This window comes from Typopeltis vanoorti, chromosome 24, assembly GCF_054136105.1.
Source record: "Typopeltis vanoorti isolate ZY-2024b chromosome 24, IOZ_Tvanoo_1.0, whole genome shotgun sequence".
Taxonomy (NCBI): Eukaryota; Metazoa; Arthropoda; class Arachnida; order Uropygi; family Thelyphonidae; genus Typopeltis; species Typopeltis vanoorti.
Genome location: NC_143572.1, coordinates 20,393,348 through 20,400,226, shown reverse-complemented (window position 1 = coordinate 20,400,226; position 6,879 = coordinate 20,393,348).

Sequence of the window (6,879 nt, the reverse complement as noted above, 5' to 3'; positions counted from 1 at the left end):
ATCTTCAGTGGTGCAGAGAGCATGTGCAGTTCAACATGAAAGCTTGGAAAGCTGTGTTATGGAGCAACGAATCATGCTAAACCTTCTGCTGAGAAGATGTACGGGTGTAGGTGTGACGGATGCCAGTGAACATTTTTTTACCAGAGTATGTAACCCCAACTATGAAATTCAGAGGTGGTGGCATGATTATATGGTTCTGGTTTGGATTCGGACCTCTATGTCATCACAAACATTGCACTCTAAGAGGTATCTGGGCAATGCAGTGCTTCCTATTTTGTGCCATTTCTACAGAACTGTCCATTGTCTCTTTCAGCAAGACAATCCACTGTTTCATGAGGCTGCTTGTGTTATGTGTGGTTTATGTGGACTTTAACATCACAACACTTCACTGGTCTCCACAGTGCCCTGATCTCAACCCTATTCAGCATCTGTCGGGTGAGGTCAAGGGATGTCAGCCCTGGAACAGTCCAGCACCTCATTACATGCTTACAAGAAGAATGATCCAAAATTCCCATTGATTGTTATTGTGCGCTTGTGGAAAATATGCCCTATAGGATTGTGGCAGTCATTGCAGCGAAAGGAGGTCCTACATATTATTAAAGTGGGTGCCAACCTGTTTTTTTCCCTCAGACTGATATCTGTTGACTTCTTTCCAAGAAGTGTACGTTTATGTGTAAAATGTGTTCTGGCATTTTGCCAGATTCTGAAAAGAAAACCCAAGTTTCTAAAAAAAAAAAAAAACTTGCCACCACTATATGAGACCTACTAATTCACATTCAGTTGAAAAGTCACTATAAAAATACTTAAGTCCTAGATAGGTTTCAAATCCCATCTAGGACGCAAAGTATCTTTTCAACCAAGTAGCTCAGTCGGTATAGACGAAGCTCTTTGGTCGGAAAGAGATTCCCATCCAATACTTGATAGAGACCTTTACCTGGTCTCTATCTACTAAAGATGAGTTAGCCAGTCAGAAGTTTTTTCACCCAGAAACTCATATAGTGGCAAACCGTCTCCGTGAACAAATACGGATCTACAGTCATAAAATACATACTTAATCTCTCATTTGGAGGACCCTAATGAGAGAACTGTCTTAAGGGATGGGGGAAAAGGGGGGAACCCCATACTAAATAAATAAAACCAAAAGGCATTGTCATATGGAGACTGTTTGAGGTAAATATAAATATACACCTAGAAAAAAAAAGTTCAAATTAACATCAGATTGCTATTCCATATGTCATAAGTAGGCCTGTGGAAGTGGAGCTTGCATCTAGAGTGCCCAAGAAAGCTTCCAAAAGAATAGAATCTAGACTAGAGTAGGAAAGTATAGAATCTAGTTGACTTCTAGATGAACTTTTCTATTCCTTTCTTCAACTGATCACCAACTTAGTCAGTCCCTGGCATGGGCAAACGTTTTGTTTCCAGTAAAATTCAAGAGAATCGACCGTCGAACCAACACTATTTCAGAAAATAAATATTGTGTTAGGGTCCATGGAATTGCATCACTTGTCTATCATCTCTTCACTGGATGCTGTTTATATTTAGTGATGGTCCTGGGTCTGCTATCTCTCTCTGATGGTGGAGATTGATGTCCCTCAGTCTCCAATCAAATTAGAGGTAAAAATAGGCTACTTTTATACAGGAATAAAAGGTATTAGCAGATTTATATATTTTTTTATTTTATTCATATCATAAATATATTTTAAACAATTACTAGTATCATTAAAATACAATACTAGCAATAAATATGATATAATAATAATTCAATTGTCTTGCTATGGATAAAATCTGAAGTGAGAGGTGAAGAACTCGCTGATTACATTCATTTTCAATGGCATAGAATGCTAGGATTAGATAACCTTTGCTTAACTAGTAACAAGCTTTTTAAATTGCAGAAAATCATACTTTCTCGGCAAATTTTTCATAAAGTTGCAAGAGGTTATTTAAAGAATTTTGCGAGGTCTTTTTACACAGTGACTTGAACGATTCCTTCTTGATTTAAGTGCTGTTCACATACACTTTCTACTCCCTGTGTGTGCTCACTTCCAACAGATGAGTGACAAGAAAATATCCACCTTTATTATCCCAAATGTTCTGTGTACATACACTAATTTCCATAAATTAAAGAACAAAGAAAATAATGTGATAACTCGCAGAGGAGGGGGGGGGGGCACATATGACAATCAAGTACATTATGTAAAACATGATGCTGTCTAGTTATCGTACACAAGTGAGTAGCAGGGTCAGTGGTACATGAAATGCGTCGCATAAAAGCATGCATTTTTGAGTGGTTTTCCACTGATGAATTCAGGTGGTGAGCCATTGTAAGACTAGAGACCGACAAGTCAAGTGGAGGGAGCCACATGGTTGCATGTGAGTCGTTCTGTGGTTCATAGACTGGAAATGATTCCAGCAGCCACAAACATCGTCTCAGAGGTAAGTTACAGTGTAGGAAGGCCATGGGGGTACAATGGCAGTGAGTGACCGTAATCTCCGATTCTGCTCACCGAAACAGAAGTGCTACCTCGAAACAGCTGCAATCTGACTTTTTTTTTTTTCGGTTACAGAAGCATTGCTCATACACGGCATTTATTTATTTACTATAAACTCTTTTGCCTTTCTTGTGTAGAGTAATATAAAAATAAAGTTTCATCAAGGTGGTCTGTATGCTGGACGACCAGTCTCCTCTATCTCCATGTGACAGGAGAGAATGTTTGAAATGGGCCAGGCTTCATGTCAGCTGAACCTAAGATTAATGGCGGGGGGGGACAGTATTGTTTGATTTGCTCTACAGAGCAATACTAAGCGTGCTCTGATCTGGAGAACCATGGACACTTGGTTCTCCAGAACCGTGAAAAGGACACTTATGGTGGGGAGTGTGATGAATTGGGGAGGCATCTTGTTGGGTGGATGCACAGACCTGCATGTGCTTCCTAGCAGAACCTCAAATGCTGCGACTTATAAAAACGAGGTCCTGAATCCCTATGTTCGTCCGAATGTGGGTATGATAGGGGAGACATTTTACCTACAAGATAATTCTCTTCCTCATCAAGCAAAGCCAGTGAGCTCTATGGTCGTTTTTAACTATTGTGTTTACATACCCATTTATTACACGAAGTAAACAATTCGTTTTTACGTACCAATTTATTAAGCGAATTAAATAATTTATTTGCAATTTTTGTGGATGTTTCATTGTTTTCTCTTTGTTCCTTAATTTATGGAAACCAGTCTTTTTATATGTGTAATTTTATGAATCATATTCATTAAAAAAGAATCATGCACAGATAATTGTGAATACACTGTATATGACAGCAAATAATAACAATCAATACTCATTGGATAATGCAAAAGTAATTTTAGATATAAAAAGAATGGAATGAATATGCTGCAGAAATAAGCGATACTCGAATGATAACAGTTCTTTAGGATGATAAACTGTATTTCAGATGCTAAATACAAAAGAAGAAATGCACCTTACGATATAACTCTAGAGAATCAAATTGATCTCTACTTAGACTGATGTAAAACAAAACTTGGCCTTTGATTAATGACTCGCGCTGATTAAAATTCTCGATATATTTGGTCTGGGTAATTAGTAGTTTTCATATGCTCGATAAAGTATATAATCACTAAGTTAAAGGGAGATGGTAAATCCCGTTTTATTTTATAATCGGATACAAAACTCTGATCGAAATTCATCGAATCCATAGAGTTTCATGCTGAAAAAACTATCGGCGAGTCCAAGTGTAAGTGATCACTTGGGTAGTACAACACCAGGGCAACTCCAAGCAAAGGTGGAGCAAGATCCGTCACACAGCTCCTAAGAGATGTATATATACTGTTTTACATTATGAGAAGAGGTAACTACCCAGACCGGTTTCAACCTTTTTTTGAAGTCTCATCAGTGAGTAGGTAGACCTGGAATATCCAAGTTTTAAGTGAACCAAACTTAATATACCTCTACTATAGAATTGCTGAACTGGTGTACTCCTATATTGTTATTACTACTATAATAAGCCAAAAGGCTATTTTACCAGTGACATAAGTTAAGTTAAAGGGAGATGGTAAATCCCATTTTATTTTATAGCTGGGTACGAAACTCGGATCGAAATCCATCAAATCCATAGAGTTTCATGCCGAAAAAACTATCGGCGAGCCCAAGTGTAAGTGATCATTTGGGTAGTACAACACCAGGGCAACTCCAAGCAAAGGTGGAGCAAGCTCCGTCACTAACCTTAATATTCTCTCATAATGTAAAACACAGCAGCTCCTAAGAGTAGAGGTACATGTAAGTTCAGTTCACTTAAAACTTTGATATTCCAGGTCTACCTACTCACTGATGACACCTCAAAAAAGGTTGAAACCGGCCTGGGTAGTGACCTCTTCTCAGTATATATACATCTCTTAGGAGCTGTGTTTTACATTATGAGAGAATATTAAGGTTAGTGACGAAGCTTGCTCCACCTTTGCTTGGTGTTGTACTACCCAAGTGATCACTTACACTTGGGCTCGCCGATAGTTTTTTCGGCATGAAACTCTATGGATTCGATGGATTTCGATCCAAGTTTCGTACCCGGCTATAAAATAAAACAGGATTTACCATCTCCCTTTAACTTAACTTATGTCGCTGGTAAAATAGCCTTTTGGCTTATTATATAATCATTATGTTTGGATGCAGAAAATCAAACGGTAATATAGCTGTATATGAAGAGTCCTTAAATCCAATGAATCCTGTCGCTTCCCTGTTCAAAAAGTTAATAATAATAAATAATCAGGTAACGCCTTTTATTCCCTTATAGGGAATAGGCAAGGCCGTTTATCCCTGTCTAGCTTTGGGAGACTGAGTGGGACAGTTCAATTTCCACCGGTAGCCAATCAGAGATAGCTGGCCCATGGCCATCACTAATTATAAGCGGCAACTGATGAAGAGACAGGCAAACAAGCTGCCATCTCTTAGTACCTAACCACCCTAACATGATGTGTTACTGTCTGAAATAATGCGAGTTCTATGGTCAATTTTCTTGAGTTTACAGCACAAAAAAATCTGAGTTTCTGGGAGAAAAAACATCCACTTGCTTGTGCCAGAGATCAAAGGCCTATAAAAAGTTCCTCTAGTCGGCATCTAGAATTGAACTTGTCTATCTTCGGGCAGCCTAGCACAGAGGATGCAAGCACCACTTTCACTGAGCTACACAGACCTGTTGAAAAAGTTGGATTTAGATTACATGTCATTAAAAACTGATATTCACTCAGAAAACACGGTGAGTCATCGTCATAGTGAAAATAATTAAATAAAATCGCTTCTCCAACTCCTGTTATTTCCTGTTATAGATGGGGGTACCTTCAGCCTTGACTAACCTTTGATGATTGGTCAGCTGCTGACCTCCACCTCTCATCCAACACTGACCACTAGCCCAAAGCTATCAAATTTTCGGGTATATGGCAGACAGCACCATAATTTTGTGGTTCTAAACCCAAAGAGGTATATGTTATGTCTGAAACAGTGAGTTCTATGGTCGAGTGAAGAAAAATCTACTTTATGCCAAAGATCCACTAACTGAGGAAGTAGCTAAAGAACGGCTTTAAAAAGTTCCTTAAAATATGGTAACTATAATCGATACGAACCCATAATGGTCTCTCTTCTGGCAGCCTAATGCTAGGGAATAAATATTATTTCAGTATGAAAGTCTATGGAGATGATAAGAAGTAGTGTTGTTCCAAAGCACAACTTTTGAGTACATTTGGATGTATTGCATAAGAAATAGATGTTTTAGTCTCTAAGTTATTGGGAATTTTTCTTCTGATGACTCTAATGGAAAATTACAGGAGCCAGTGCAATGTTTCCACTATAGTAAGAGGTTTTTTCTTTTTCTTCCTTTTTTTCAGGACTCGCATTCACAAATGGTTGGGAACCTATACTATATTAGTACAGTGGGTGGGTTAAGGATTTTTTTCTTATGTATTTATTTACAGTTTTTATTTATTGATTTTTACATAGTCAAAACTTTGCTTTAGAGACCAAACAAAACATTTTTAAAGTCCATTTTAGGACTTCACTAAATGGGGTGAATTACACTGGGTGATGCAATTTATTTTCCACTTAAAGACAATCACAAACATTCATATGGATGATGGGATTCAGACTCACAACCTGTTTGTTAGACTGTAGGTCCATTAACTGCTCAAGACAGCAATTAAACTTTGGTCATCTTTTCAGAAGGTGGAGAGAAAAGAAAGATTTTAACAAATTTTGTACCTCGATCAATTTTTATATTTTAGTAACAAATGGTAAATAAAAACCTTGTTATCAGCTAGCTGAGTCCCAACCTGGGCAAAGGCCATTCCCAATTTTCACCAATCTTCCCTCTCTCACAGACCATCCATAATCCAGTTTTTATCCTGCTATTTTTATGATCTCGTTGCTTCATGTCATTCCCTAGATTTCTTGCTCTCTAGAAATCCAAATTACATTTTTCCTTATGGCTACATAGCTAGCCCATTTCCATCAGCTTCCTTTTAAGATAGACATCCACTGGCCCAGTCTTACAGAAAAAAAACATTTGCTTTATAATTATTACTTTAAATGTTCTTCATATATTCCTATATTAATTTTTATTTTACTGATTCTCACCATTAATCTCCTGTTAATATTACATTATCATTTTAATGTTTTGTAATTGTTCAGAATCATACTATTGTCTTATTTTTCTTCTTCTGGAACATATACTCCCATTATGTTAATAATTAAGTAGCCTCTATTTTAAATCTAACTTATTCTTTCATTTCAGTATTATAGTAATTTATTGGCTTTGAAATAGGTTTCTGAATCCTAATCATAATGCTTGCATGTACTCTCACTCTCGTCTCCACTGGCTCCATTGT